This window comes from Macaca mulatta, chromosome 16, assembly GCF_049350105.2.
Source record: "Macaca mulatta isolate MMU2019108-1 chromosome 16, T2T-MMU8v2.0, whole genome shotgun sequence".
In the NCBI taxonomy this organism is placed as follows: Eukaryota; Metazoa; Chordata; class Mammalia; order Primates; family Cercopithecidae; genus Macaca; species Macaca mulatta.
The window spans coordinates 81,662,753-81,677,670 of NC_133421.1; the positions used below are offsets into that span (position 1 = coordinate 81,662,753).

Here is a 14,918-nt window from a genome sequence, read left to right on the forward strand (position 1 = left end):
ACACAAGTCAAAATGGTTACTATAAAAAAAGTTTAAAAAAGAAAAAAATAGATGCTGGCAAGGTTGCAGAGAGAAGGGAGCACTTATACATTGTTGGTGGGAGTGTAAGTTAGTTCAACCATTGTGGAAAGCAGTGTAATTATTCCTCAAAGAGCTAAAAACAGAACCATTCGACCCAGCAATCCCATTGCTGGGTATGTACTCAAAGGAATAGAAATCATTCTACCATAAAGACACGTGTACACAAATGTTCATGGCTGTTGCTTTCTTTATTACAAAGGGTTTCATATCCTCCTGGACTGAGATTCTCTGTTGTTGATGCTGTTGGTGTTTGTCTGCTCTATGGTTGTTACACTTCCATAGGATTTGGAGGCATAATCTGAAATGTTAAATAACAGACTTTTATTTTTCTAACTAGTGTCATTCCATCTTTGAAAGAAAAATAAGAACAATGACATTAGCATTAGCAACTCTGAAAGGATCAAGACCTGATCTTCATAGTTCTATTACTTTCTTTTTCTATTTCCCCCTAAAAATAAGTCTTAGCTCCAGTGACTTTCTATGAATTACAATTTCAGAAGTGACCAGGGCTTCTCAAAGGGCACTTTCTTGGCTTCCACATACCTTCAAAATGTATATCAAGGCTTCACATCACCTGTTATACTGCCTCTATAAAACAGGTTCACAGAGTGGGATCCATGGCATGGAGTCGACCAAAGAAGTTATCATCTCAAGTTATAAGGAAGCTCAGGAAGAAAGGTTTCACGTGGAAAAAGGATTTTCCAGTCTCTTAAATAATTGTCCATGAATGGATTTACTTAAGCAAGAGCTTAAGTACACTTCAAAAAGAAACCAGGGATTATAGCTGCAAGATGAACATTGCATCAATATAAGGGCCACTTGGGGACACTCTGAAATCCCAGGGCAAAATTGACTGTCTTGGTTTGACAGATGAATAGGGCCAATTGGAGGTTTAGGCTGATTTTGTATTTTGTGAGTCATTTTGTCTGTGAACATGCCTTACAAATTAAAACAAACCCAAAAAATCCCTAGGTGTGAGATGATTAAAGTTTTAAATCTGGTCACTTGTAAATCACAAAAGCGCTGGATGAAAGCCATGCTGTTTGGAGGCTTTTATTTTTCTTTTTAAAATCTTAGCTTATAAAGACTCCTTGAATCAAATAAAAAGTGAGGGTTTTTGGAGAGAGTCATTCTCTTCATATCAGATGCATTTTAGTCTATAATTTTCCACTCTGGCTTATGTGGCTGTCTAGGCTTGATTCCATCAACTCATTTAATCTCCGATTTCATAAAAAAACATGCTTTCTGTTTATCTTTGTCCAACTGAGTGCAATCTGTGCTTTCTAGCTCTCCTAACAATCCCAACTTTTTGAATTTCGTATCAGAATGCCTGTGTGGCATGGTAAATCTAGGCTGTCCTTGACAGGTTAGAAACTGCATACTCCTAGTGAGAAAATTAAGTGACTGCTCCCAAAGACACTCACTTAGCAAATTCTAACCTAAAAACAGATCATCACTTTAATTTACTGTGATTAAGTGAAGTGGGGGAGAGAAGTTAATGCAAATCAATGCATAGCTATAAGTTTCAAAAAAATAAATGGTGAAGTTTCCCCCACAAACACTTAATGTTCATATACAAGCTAGTTGCTGAATTAGGGAAAATTTAGCATTTGACACAAGCTCATCTGAAACCAACCTAAAACAGAAACTTGAACTGAATTTGCTTACTGCTACATCCCTCTATTTTGTAAAGCTTAGAAGACTTCTTATGCTTCAAGGAAAGTTTGATAAATAACCATCTGACCAACAGAAGCTTGACATTTTAGTATCATTTTAATATCCTACCTAATTTGTATGTATAGGTCAGAGCTGTCCTACTGACCCATATATACAGATGAGATGCCTGAGTAAAACGACTGTCTTTTATTACTATTCAAGATCCTTGTTTTGCGTATTGGGTTGGTGCAAAAGTCATTATGGTTTTAAATATAATTTTGGGATGAATTTATAAAGATATATTCTACTTTCAATATATGCATCATTACACCAAATAGATTCCCAACATTCTATCAATCAATCATTCTTATGGTCACAAACATTTGTTTCCCAAAAATATTTATAAAATTCTGTTTGTCAGCCCCATCATATATATTTTCGATCTGTCCTATCTCAAATACTTACTACTTAGGAAACCAAAGCCCAAAATAAGTATTAATTCTCTATCTACCTACACACACACACACATATACAGCAATAACTTGCAAATAAGAGTATGATGGGAAAGAAAAGAGAGAAAGGACAGTCTACCACATGTCATGAAACAGACTTGCTTAATTTCACTCTGTATGGGGAATAAAGTGTTAGAAATAACCCAAACAGCTGAGATGAAAGGCATTACTTTTGATTATTCATTTGTTTTTATTTCCAGCTCATCGTCTGTTATACAACTTTAGCCTTTTTAAAGTGAATTTATTTGTAAATAAGAATAATGAGTTGGCAACTGGATTCAGGTCTGGCCATTTTACCTGAGCAATGAAAAAATAAATGAGGTAGCGGTGTGCAAAACCATCTGACTCCCCTTTGAAATCCTCTTGTTTCCTCCTGAGATTGTCTAATTATAGAGTAATGCTGGAAGTATTCTTCACTTGCAGATTAATTAGTTGATGCTTAAGCAGTTCTTTGAACATAAAAGGCAACATGTAAATCTAAGTGTAATCAATCATCCTCAAGCTAATGATCATTTAATTAGTGCTTTCTGCTAGTTTAACAGTCCATAAAGAAGAGGGCAATTTAGGGAAGGGTCTCCAACCATTGCAAAGAGGTTGGATGTAGCTATAACTAGAATAAAAAACAATGTTCAAAATGAAGGTTTTAACATTGGAAATAAATTGGAAATTGACTTTCCCTTCTTCTGGTGACTAACAGCCATAAAGGAACTGAAAATGAAGCTTATCTTTTAGTAGCATTTGCTTTTTTCCAGAATTAGGAATCACATTTCAAATTGGGCTTATCCGATGTTTTATGGCAAAACCAAATACCTGAGGTGATATTTACAAGGCAGAAAAAAGTTAACTCTGGAGTGTTTTTAAATATTATGAAGGCTTAACTTCCTGCATTCTTGGTAAAATGGTATCCTAAATAGGAAATCATGTTCAAGTTGAAAGTCATACGATAAAGCTGGTTGTTTTGTAAAATACTTGTATTAGACCTTCTTACATGATTTTCTAATTATTTCTGTATTACTTCCCCTATTTGATCATATACTCAAAGCCAGGCGCCTTGCCTATTTCCAGCCTTATTCAGCTAAGAGTCAGCATTCATTAAGTGAGTGAATCAATGAACAAATAATAACTAAAAATATACCTGTACAACGGATATAAGCAAATGTGGCTTTGGGTATAAAAATTATTCTTCTGAACTTAAAAAATATTATGCCAAAGAAAATGTAAACAGTTCTGTTTGTCAATTAAGTCCCCATTCTAATGCTGGGCTAACACAAACATCATCACAAAGAGATCATCCAGCCAACATGCTCCAGTTACCCAGCACTGCAAGGAGCCGTACTGGTTTACCTAATCAATAGCTGCATCACATGAGTTTTTAAAGCCACAGTTTTCTCAACTATGAATTGGGGCAATTGTGACAGTCACATGGAATGATCACAAAACCAACCAAATAATTATTTAATAGGTGTCAGCACAATTAACATCAGTTGATTTTTCTTTTTACAAAACTTTAACTCAACAGAGAAAAAAATTTAAAACCTTGCTGAAAATATGTGTAGTCCTATCTTCCATGGACAAGAATTTCCTTTGCAAACTGATAATTCAAATAGCACAAAAGCAACATTAGAGATCAGCACTGATACCTCATGAGAGTAAGAGGCCCACACCTCAAACCTAAGCTTTCAGGGATGTTGTAAAATTCACCATTTAAAAAGAGATTTTTAAAAAGGCAATAGCAGTTATGAAGATATATGTCATATTAGCTTTTTCTCAAAAGAAAAAAAAAAGATGCAGAGAATTTAACCATGAAATAAACAATAGTATAATTAGGGTAACAGTAATACTATTTAAAATTTTACTCAAAAAAAGAAACACTTCAACAATAGTAGTAGATGAGTGTTTCAAAGTACTCAGATGTCTATCCTGTTTTTCAGAGGATGTTTTTCATGTTCCTATCAGAACTCATGGAAGAATTTCTATATGCAATTTCCTCAAGAAAATCTCCACATCTAAATCTGACAAGACAGAATTTTTGGGCATTCCTTACCGAATAGGCTGGTCATACAGCAGCACGCATTTGACTGCATTCCAAAACATGTGTCTTAAGAGGCTCTACTGAAAATGTTCCTGCAGAAGACGAACACACAAAAACTATATTAGAACCACAGGTAAAGCATTGGATGCAAAAACCACATTCACCCTACAGTCTTTTGACAAAGGTTTTTCATAACTTAGCCTCTGACTTCTCTTACTTCTCGAGTGGATTTAATACCATCGACTTCTACAGCGTATAAATAATCTTGGTCTATGCACCCAAAGTCATGTAAGACAGTAGAAAAGAACCTACCTCAATTTGAGTAAAACATCAATTTTTAGGAAATCATGAATCTGTGTCAAGCAAGGCAGGAGAAAAACAGATACTGCTAATACCAATAGATTAAAACTTAGACCAAGAAAAAAGCCACCACTTTGTAAATGTTATCTTGGTCAAATCTAAAGTGGTGTCTAACATTTTTCCTTGGCTTCTTTTCTGAATATGAATGCTTTCTGCATTTACTTGAAATTATGAGAATTTTTTAAAACTCCGAAAACAGAACAAAATTTTTATCATTGCTGATTTATTCTCAAGCTTTCCCTCTTTTAAGAAAACACAAGAGGAAAAATAAAAACAATATAACAAATAAACAAACCTAAACAAGAGATGCTGAATTCTGCTACATTTATCATTTTGTAGAAGCATGAGTAAAACAAGATAAAACACGTGAGTGTTCATTTACACAGGTTACAAGCTTTATGAAATGCAAAGGAGCTGTATTTTACCATAGGAAGCCAAGTGAAATAGGGTGAAACAGAAGTTGATCATATTCAAATAATTAAAATACAAATATATTTCATGAAGACTCTGATTCCAGACCTCCACCCTCACTGTCTTCCACCCCCTTTTATTGGAATCTCTGAAACCATTTTGCTTGGGGCAGAAAGTAGATTTTAGTATAGTAGGAAAAATGCCAAACATCCATGGCAACTTAGAATTTTTCCACTTTCTTTACATGTTCAATTGAGACCTTCATAAAATTATAAATGAAAGGATACATTATGAGCACTTTCTTTGAAGGGGAAAAAGAGGGTGGGGGGAGGCCTTGCCTGGAAGTAAAATTTTGGAGTCTATATCCTTCTTCTCTGCAGCAGAACTCTTGGGAGCTTTCTCTGCCAACAGCAGGACCCCTAAAAAAAAGCTGGCCTTTGCCTTCAGAATTCAAAAAAGTAGAACCAGCAGTTTGCTCCCCTGACTGTGGGTGAGACGTTGATCGCTAGGTGGGGACTGGAAAGTCCTGGGCTCCACTTTCTTGTCCCTCAAGGACTGAGGTCAGTGTGTCTTGGCGCCTTATATCCACCCTCTCCACCCTCCCACCTTCCTTCCCCCCCACCAGGGATTCACTCCTGTTTACATTGGGGAGACTGCAACTTCTGTTTCTTAATGTTTAAAAGAAGTTTAAAAGCTTATAAAAAGGCTCTTAAGATTTCTTGGACACCAATCATCTCTTACAGAACAATATTTTGATGAGTTAAGTGTAAATGAATCAGAAACCTACGTATTAAATTTCTCTTGACATGAACATCAGTTTAAAATATTAATGGAAAAAATGCCCGGGGCTCGAAGTATTGGGGGTTTTCTCAAACCCAAAATGCTTGAACATGGAGTGGAAATCCATTTAGATCAACCAGGTTTGCTGATCCTCCCTCTCAACCTCCCCTAGATTGTAGTTACCGTGGAGGGAGTAGTATTTCCAGCTATTGACCATCTGGCTGGGGACAGATCACATTCCCGGTCATTATGCTTGCATCTCAGCAGAAGCCCAAGGCTGGGCTGAGGCTGTTGAGATGTCCAGCCGCTGTTCACTGAAGGCTGACGCTAAAGGCTGACTTTTTTTCTTTTCTTTTCTTTTTTTTTTTTTAGACCGAGGGAACTAAATAAACAATCACAGAAGATCATAAATCACTGACAAAGATATTTAGATTTGGAACAGCCCTCAAAAACAGAATGTGCCACAATTTATCCCTCAAAGATTAACTCAGTCCTGGGTCCTATAATTGTGGATCCCATGACTTCTTTTGATAAATGACACAAGGGTCAAAACTTGAGAACCAGTAGGTGTTTTTGTTTTGTTTTGTTTTAAATGTTGACTCTGGGTCCAAGAAAACACCCAGAGGAACAGAAGCAACCCAAAATCCTGAAATCAGACTTGATCCCCTAAAATCATCACCATACACACACACACACACACACACACACACATATATATATATATATATATATATATATTTTTTTTTTTTTTTTTTTTTTGAGACAGAGACTTGCTCTGTCACCCAGGCTGTAGTGCAGTGATGCGATCTTGGCTCACTGCAACCTCCACCTCCCATGTTCAAGCGATTCTTCTGCCTCAGTCTCCTGAGTAGCTGGGACTACAGGCACGTGCCACCACGCCTGGCTAATTTTTTGTATTTTTAGTAGAGACGGGGTTTTACCGTGTTAGCCACGATGGTCTCCATTTCCTGACCTCATGATCCACCTGCCTCGGCCTCCCAAAATGCTGGGTTTACAGGTGTGAGCCACCGTGCCCGGCCCTGATTTTTTAAGTTAGTTTTTCATCTCTGTGTGTTTTGTGAATGGATGACCACACACACTAGGTTAGTGACAAAATAAGGAGATGGAACCAAGTGAAAGAGATTTCAAGCCTCTCCTCTTTGGTCACGTTAGCTAATCTGATCATTTGGGACACGTGTTCACAGATACTACAACTGTGAACAATTGTTAACTTCTTGGTGAAACACACCATGTGTTAAGTGCTTCAAAAGTATTATTGGAAGCACGTCTGCCTAATCTTCAACCCAACGCTCATTCTAGTAACGCACGTGAAAGTGTTCTACGAACTCTCATAAACTATCCCCACATAAACTGTTTTTACTGTTATTTTCAAAAGTTATATCCCTCACCCCCTTAAGGAGACCTTACAGTTCTTAGTGCTTTAGAAGACGCCCATAATCACCTCTTATCTCAGGAGGGGTGAGGACACAAGAGTTCCCTTCCAATGGGACAGTTCCCCTTGCTCATTCTCTCTCAGAGGCACTCTCTCAAAGGTTTGGCAGGGTCTGGTGGTCAAGGAAGAGTGCATCTTTACAGAAACATACCTTTTAAACACAGCGTTCAGCCTTGTCCTACTCAAGGCATGTGCTGGGTATATGTTTGTTGAATGGCTAAGTGAACGAGTGAATGAATAAAAATGTCATAACTTTGAGAGGTGAAGCCAGCTGGGCTTCTGGGTGGGGTGGGGACTTGGAGAACTTTTCTGTCTAGCTAAAGGATTGTAAACACACCAATTAATACTCTGTGTCTAGCTAAAGGTTTGTAAATACACCAATCAGCACTCTGTAAAAACACACCAATCAGCGCTCTGTGTCTAACAAAGGTTTGTAAAAGCACCAATCAGCACTCTGTAAAAACAGACCAGTCAGCACTCTGCAAAATGGAACAAGCAGCACTCTGTAAAATGGACCAATCAGCAGGATGTGGGCGTGGCCAAATAAGGGAATAAAAGCTGGCCACCCAAGCCAGCAACCGCAACCTATGTGGTTCTCCTTCCGTGCTGTGGAAGGATTGTGCTTTCCCTCTTCACAATAAATCTTGCTGCTGCTGCTGCTTACTCTTTAGGTCCGCATTACGTTTATGAGCTGTAACACTCACTGGGATGATCTGTGGCTTCACTTTTTAAGTCAGCGAGATCACGAACCCACCAGAAGGAAGAAACTCCGGACACATCTGAAGGTTGGAAGGAACAAACTCCGGACACACCATCTTTAAGAACTGTAACACTCACTGCGAGGGTCCACGGCTTCATGCTTGAAGTCAGCAAGACCAATAACCCACTGGAAGGAACCAGTTCTGGACACAGCTCTTTTATAAGAAATTTGCATAGACAAATGAAAAGTTAAAAGACTGTCAGAGACAGGTGTAGCACAAATTGCCCCCACCTCAACTAGCCATCCCTTCACCTCCAACCCCTCCCACCCCAGAAGATGATTAGGGTTTTTTGGGATAAAAGAGAAGCTGTACAGCAATGACACACCCCAAAGAAAGCACACTAAGATTCCTTTGCTTTATATTGTTTATAATGTTTAACCTCTCTGGTGGCCACCAGTTCTCAAAAACTCCTAAGCATTTTCACAGAAAATAGAAGGAAAAGGAAAACCAGCAATAGTAACAACGTCAGTGGAGCTGGCAGACACAGAAAGACTCAGAAAAATATGGAGGCTCTAGGACGCCTGCTAACAAGTCTCATTTCCTAAAATGAGATCTGGGGACTGGAGAAAGTGTTACCAAACAAGGCAGGGAATAGGATAGACATCAGAAATGCCCAATTCCAACACATTTTCTCAGACTCCTTTCCTAGGCAAACCTGATGAATGTGCAGACATAAATAGATAGATAGTCCTACCATAAATTGATCTCTTTTTATCCTAAGTAATCAAGGTCCAGTCATTTCCTCCAAGCTGGGCTTCTCTTGCTGTCTCTGGAGATTCAGCATAAACATGTTCCCGAAGTTTTGCTCAGGTAGATGAAGATGGCAGAAAGCATGCAGCTACTGGGGTTAGCGGCTGTCCGCTGATTATGTGCCCATAGTTTATCACCAAAAAGTTTCCATGCTTTCTCCTGGCATTTTCTCTCAAGCTTTTACAAGCCTTGTTCAGGGAGTGAAAACTCATTTTAAAGGTACTTTAGACCCACCTTTCCCTTAGGGAAAATTTCTACGCAGGGAGAAAGCAAGCAAACCAAAACAAAAGTTACACTTCAAAGCCTTACAAGCTAGCCACAGGGAGAAGGCTAAGTCTTCCCAGTTAGTTACTCAGCCCTCCCTTGTGCTAATTGCAGGAGATAGAGCCTGACTGTATTATTTGCATACTTGCTCAGAAGAAGGGCCACAGAAGGAGGTCTAGAAGCTCAGCTGGTGTTTGACTGACATCTTTTAGGACTTGGACCCCACCGCCCACCCCCCAACCAACACCACCACCAGTACAGGACCTGATGTAATATTGCCACAGACTGATTCCTGTTGCCTTTGATATGCAACCTGTGCCTACAGTCGGCTCTCAGGGCTAAAGAAAACAGTCAGCTCTTGCAGCATCTGATTTGCCTCCTGCCCTCGCTGCTGTTAATCTGCGACACGCCGCAGCCTCGAGATCGCTGCCGTTCAGAGTCGGATGTCATGGGGGCGACTGGCAGGGGTTCTTTCTTCTTTCGGTTTGATACATCCTTCCTTCCGCTGCTCCTCGCAATCAACCGCTAGGGGAAGGAGGGAAGCAGGCAGGGGGGAGAGCGGGAGACTTCCGGAAATCTCTTTCCTCCCCTCCCTTCACAGGTTGCCCCATAATGACCCTGGAGACTCCCGCCTGCCCCCAGTGAAGGAATTGGTTACTCTCCCAGAGCCCTCCCGGGCATCGCCCCCTTCCTCACTTCCTCCTCTTCCTGCCCCCAGCCTCTACCCCTCCAGCCTCCTGTGGCTTCACAGCCAAGTGCCCCATCTCAGGAAGAAGAAGTTGGAGCTCCGTGATGGTGAGCTTTCAGACTTCCCACTACAACCCCCGCCTCTTCAAAGGCACAGAGGCAAGCAGGGGCTTCCCTGGTATCATTTGTGAATCTAGGAGCATGCGGGAGCTATCGAAGATGGCATGTAGCCTGTTCTTCTTTCTCTTAGTAAATAATATTCAAATGTGCTAGAGGGAAAATACTTTTTAATTTATATTTTAAAGCTGGTTTAGAATTATTTTGAATGTATAGTCTGTTTTCCTGGAGTCCAATTGTAACATGAACCCCAAACCGAGGAGTTCTGTTTTTATACATCAGGAAGGGGACCCACCCACTCACCCATCCACCCATCTTTCGACTCACCCACCCACTCTTATTTGTAACTACATAGTGGTTTATTTTGCCAGCACTGAACTATGCAGCTTGTTACCCCTTTGCCAGCCTCTGCAGACAGAAAGCAAAGGCTGATCCTTCTCAATTCTCAGTTGACAGGTACATTCCTACTCTGAAGCTACAGCTGGATGACACCTCAGACAAATGCACTAATACAAAAAAGTTTGTTTTTCTGCATGTTTTTGTTTTTGATTCTTTTATCGGAAGCATCTTTACGGCTGGGAGGCAGGTGCATATCCATGGCAGTGGGGGGTCAAATATTAGAATACTTACGGTGCTTACAATTTTCATAGGATCACCCCCCTCATCCCTCATTGCCAATCAATTTCACTCTGTTTCAGGGTCACAGATCATACCCCTAATCCTGGCCAGTTGTCTCACCAATGTGTGTCACAAGGGGCCTGGGGCAAGAAAGTATAGATGACCCAGCATAACCATTGCTGCTATTGCAGAGAAACTCAAAGGGCACGTCCTACAAAGAGCAGAACACAATTAGAGGCAGGCATAATTGCAGGCACTAAATTAGCACGGGTCTCTCAGCCAGGGGCTAATCTAAGCCAGACCTCACGTCATGGCAGGCCATGAGTACATCGCAATTACAATTCAAAAGAAAAGAGAAAAATCACCCTCGATTCTCAAATGTTTATTTTTAACACGGCAGATACTTAGCAATTATATCAGAGACTGAGGCAACTGGAGTAAAAAAGAAAGGTGATTTGGGTTAATAATCTTTGAAAGGCTAAAGGATTTTCAATATATCTATAGGACTGAGCCCTGTGCATGCTCCCCATTCTCTCCCTGACATCAGCCACATCCGCCCCACCTCTGCCACCACAGGTTGGTGCTACCCAAGGTCTCCACTCATGCACCATCCCTCTGCATCTCAAGCTTCATCGGGACCCTCCTCTGACCTGGCCTTACCTGGCTGACCTAGTGCCCCAGTTCTCTAAAACATGGAGAGATGGAACTGGTAGGTTGAACCCTCCCAGTTCCATCTCTTCCCTTTGTAAGTTTTCCTGATGCCCATGGGACCCCATGTTGCTAGACTATGCCCTAACACAGAGCCTTTAAACTTACTTCCACATGAAGGCAGAAATCAATCTTGAGCGGCCAAAACAAATATGCTTTCTCAGTGGTAGGCTTAGGAGTGTTTTTTTTTCCTCTATAATCAACATGTATTAATTTTACATTCAAAAATTGTGTGTGTTTCTCTGTTTAATTCGGTTTCAAAATCCAGTATACAACACACTTTGCTTCTCCTGGCTTTTTAAACTCTTTTCACATGCCATAGTCCTGGATTCACCAGTGCAATTAATTTGCCTTTAAATTTGTCACTTGGGATTCTTTGTGGTCGGTGTGGGGGCAGGGGAGGGAGGGGTCAGGGTCTTGCTCTGTCACCCAGGCTGGAGTGCAGTGGCATGATCATAGCTCACTGTAGCCTCAAACTCTCGAGCTCAGGCAATCCTCCCACATCAGCCTCCTGAGCAGCTGAAATTACAGGCACAAGCCACCATGCCTAGCTAAGTTTTTAATTTGCCAGGGTCTTGCTATGTTGCCCAGACTGGCCTCAAACTTGTGGCCTCAAGTGTTTCTTCTGCCTCAGCCTCCCAAAGCACTGAGATTACCCTGGGTTTTTGTTTTTGTTTTATTATTGTCATTATTAATCAAAGTAGAAATCACAGACCCATTGTATTTCTACAGGTGAAATCATTACAAGTTGCCAGGGATTAATTTCTATGAGTGGATGAGAGAGGTCTCTTTTTCACGTTTTCTTTTTGTCTGGGGACTACTGCCCTGATAAAACTTAGGCCTTTCCTGGCTAGGACATAGTAACCCTTCCAGCCATATTAGAATGCATTTTGTAAAACTTGGCCAAACATTGGGCTGTCCTGGAATGTTACCTTTTTAAATTTCAGAATAAATAGGCTATCAGCAGGATCATGGACAAGTTTTGATCATACAGAGACAGTCATTGTAATAGGACTTTTTCTGTGTTAATATAATGATTTAATAAAGCCATTTGGCACATAAATACAACTCTCTTAGACCAAGCATTCTTAACAATGAAAGAATTGAGATCAGCCTATAGGGTGTATTAGTAAAAGTGTCTTTTCTAGCTTTAGTAAAACTCTTCCATCTGTTTAGCAATAATTTTATTATTCTGTATTAAAAACCCTCCTGAAGTAGATGTGGTAAAAAACGCTCTGCCCCTGTTATGATACTTTCCAAACAAGCTTAAAATTGCTCAGAAACAAAAGGCAGGAGAAAAAAGAAAGGGCAGTGTCTCCAGATAATGAAGTTCTGCCTTTGTGTTTTATCTGTAAAACAGTACGGTTTGAAAAGTCTGGATCCCATTTCATCTGAACTCACCATAAATGTAGTGCCTGGAATCCTCCCAAATGAATAAATTCTTTTCCGATAATTTTTAAGTGAGGAAAGATCAACAGAATAGGGGCATGAGGTGGGGGGGATTATAGGCTGGTGTGTGTGTGTGTGTGTGTGTGTGTGTGTGTGTTTAGCAGGACAATTGGGAGAATTCTGGACACATTTTTTTCTTTTTCTTTTTGGTGAGCCATGCTGAATTTTGTCTCTCTTTCTTGAAAAAAACCTTAATAGATTTGTATATTTGTTGACCAAGTGCTCTTGTTCATTCCTATTCAGCTTGCCTGTCCCATCCCAAATATACTTGCCTCAGACGGCAACACGACAAAGCTCCCTTCCTTCTCTCAGATGGTTTGCGAGCTTCTGGTCTTCTTTCTCTTCTCCCTGGATTGTGCATAAAATGATGTCAATTTATGGTGGGGCAAGGGGATACACCATGGACCGTTTATCTCTTTAGTTTTCCTCCATGTTGTGAGGTCTTGCTGAGCGCAGTCCGCAACTTCTGGAGTGAGGAAGAGAACGAAAAGCTGTAGGCCTGTCACACTCGCTCTCAGGATTGAGTTTACCAAAGAGGAACTGTGTAATTTCTTTATATAAATGGCTTAACCAGACCTCAAAAAGTCCTGCAATGAACACAGTTCTCTTTAGGGCTTAATGTTCTCACTTTGCTTCTTTGTTTAAAAAAAAAAAAAAAAAGAGCGGAGGGGAGGCAAAAAGGCCATTGATCCTCCTCCTCCTTTGACCACTGGAAGAAAGGTAGAGAAAAAGAAAATTAAGAAAGGACCCATGTCCCTCCTGCTTCCTCCTCCTCTCCCCATCCACAGGCAAAATCTAATAAAGATGATTAAATTACATGTCTTTTCCTCCCATTGAAATCCACTGCATACTATTCAAATATTAGAACTCAGGAAATAAGGCAGGACAAGGTCCCTCATGAAACCTTAGAAGGCAGCACAGGGGTCTGAGCTGGAGGTCTGCTTGGCTGGGCAGCTCTAATTAAGAAATCACCCTGCTGAGCAGAACTTAATCTAAATAAAATATAAAAAGGAATCCAGTGAAAACCATTACCTCCCCACCCCACCTCCTCACACACCTCACATCCATAGGCTCCGTTTCCCGAGTCCTAGGAACTCTCCCTCCCATCACCTGGGAGTTTGATGTTGTTCTGTGTGCCCCACAGTACACTCAAAAGTGAAGTCTCAGCTCTAAGAAGTGGAAGCTATGTTTTGTACTGGCCTCTTGCTGTTTGGCTGGCCTTTCACAGGGCCAGAGGCAGATTTAGTCAATGTTGTTTTGGCTCGGAGGGGTATATGAAATGGAGATTTGACCAAGGATTGATTAAAGAGCTGGTTATTTGCTATAGTTAACAAGGTATCGTGTATTTCAAAATACTTAGAAGAGAGGACCTGAGATGTTCCACACACAGAAATGATAAATACTAACAGTTGTGGACATTTCAAATACTCTGATGTGACCGTTACATAGTCTATGCATGTAACAAAATATCGTATGTATCCCATAAATAAGTACAAATATTTGGATCACTTTTTAAACAGCAAAGAGAAAAAAAAAAAATAGTTGACCATCTGGTCAGCCCTTCTATTCTTAACACAATGAACTACCAACCCACAGCCTCTCTGCAGGCTAGCTGGGTTCTTCTTGCCTGTCCACCAACTGCATTTGATGGAGCAGCCACCTGAGAGCAAAGTCCACATCTGTTTAACTTGATGTTGTTCACTCTCCTTGTACTAATTAGACCTTTATACTGTATTGAATCAGCCTCAGACCTCTGCCCCACCCCCATCCTGGGTGCTCCCTCTGATGTTCGGTGACATCTTTTTAGCCTCATTTCCCACTCTCCTCCATAGAAATCTGTTCTATGTTCTTGCTGATCTCACTGTTGACCCCATGAGTGTGCTGTTCTCTATATTACACCTTTGTGACTTTGCATGGGCTGCCATGTCCGACCACAGTAGTGGTTCTTAAGTTGTTGAAAACCTGTTGAAAGAGATAAACTCTATCCCTAAGGTGGGAAAAGCACACATATGTACATAAACACAGGGTTTTGCCAGCGATTTCAGGGAGTACCTCACTCTCTAAGAAGTATGCGATTACCAACTTGTCCCATTTATGCCTGAGGTTGCAATTTTTGCAATCAGATCTTGGTGATGATCTTGAGTAGTAGGATATAAATAACTCCCACATGCTTAGCATTCCAATAATGGAACACTCGGCATAAATGGGTCAAACTCTTGAGATTGATTGTGCTCTCTTTACTCCTCCCATTTTGGGAAAACTCCTACTTATCCTCAAGG

The 14,918-nt window shown here is 40.5% G+C and overlaps 1 long non-coding RNA gene across 36 annotated transcripts in view; it reads right to left on the bottom strand.

The window, feature by feature from the left end:
- Positions 1-250: 250 nt before the first annotated feature.
- LOC106994120 (uncharacterized) overlaps positions 251-14,918 on the bottom strand; it is a 96,631-nt gene continuing 81,963 nt past the window's right edge. For 5 of the 36 annotated variants that reach the window (XR_013407123.1, XR_013407122.1, XR_013407121.1 and 2 more), the window contains 4 exons: positions 7,990-12,987; positions 6,016-6,214; positions 4,294-4,373; positions 251-379 (listed from right to left, as the gene is read on the bottom strand). This is a non-coding gene — a long non-coding RNA (uncharacterized LOC106994120). Of the gene's footprint in view, positions 380-1,132; positions 2,699-4,293; positions 4,374-6,015; positions 6,215-7,294; positions 7,398-7,949; positions 12,988-14,918 lie in introns of those variants that run through there. The other 31 variants (XR_013407127.1, XR_013407125.1, XR_013407126.1 and 28 more) reach the window with 22 other exon arrangements.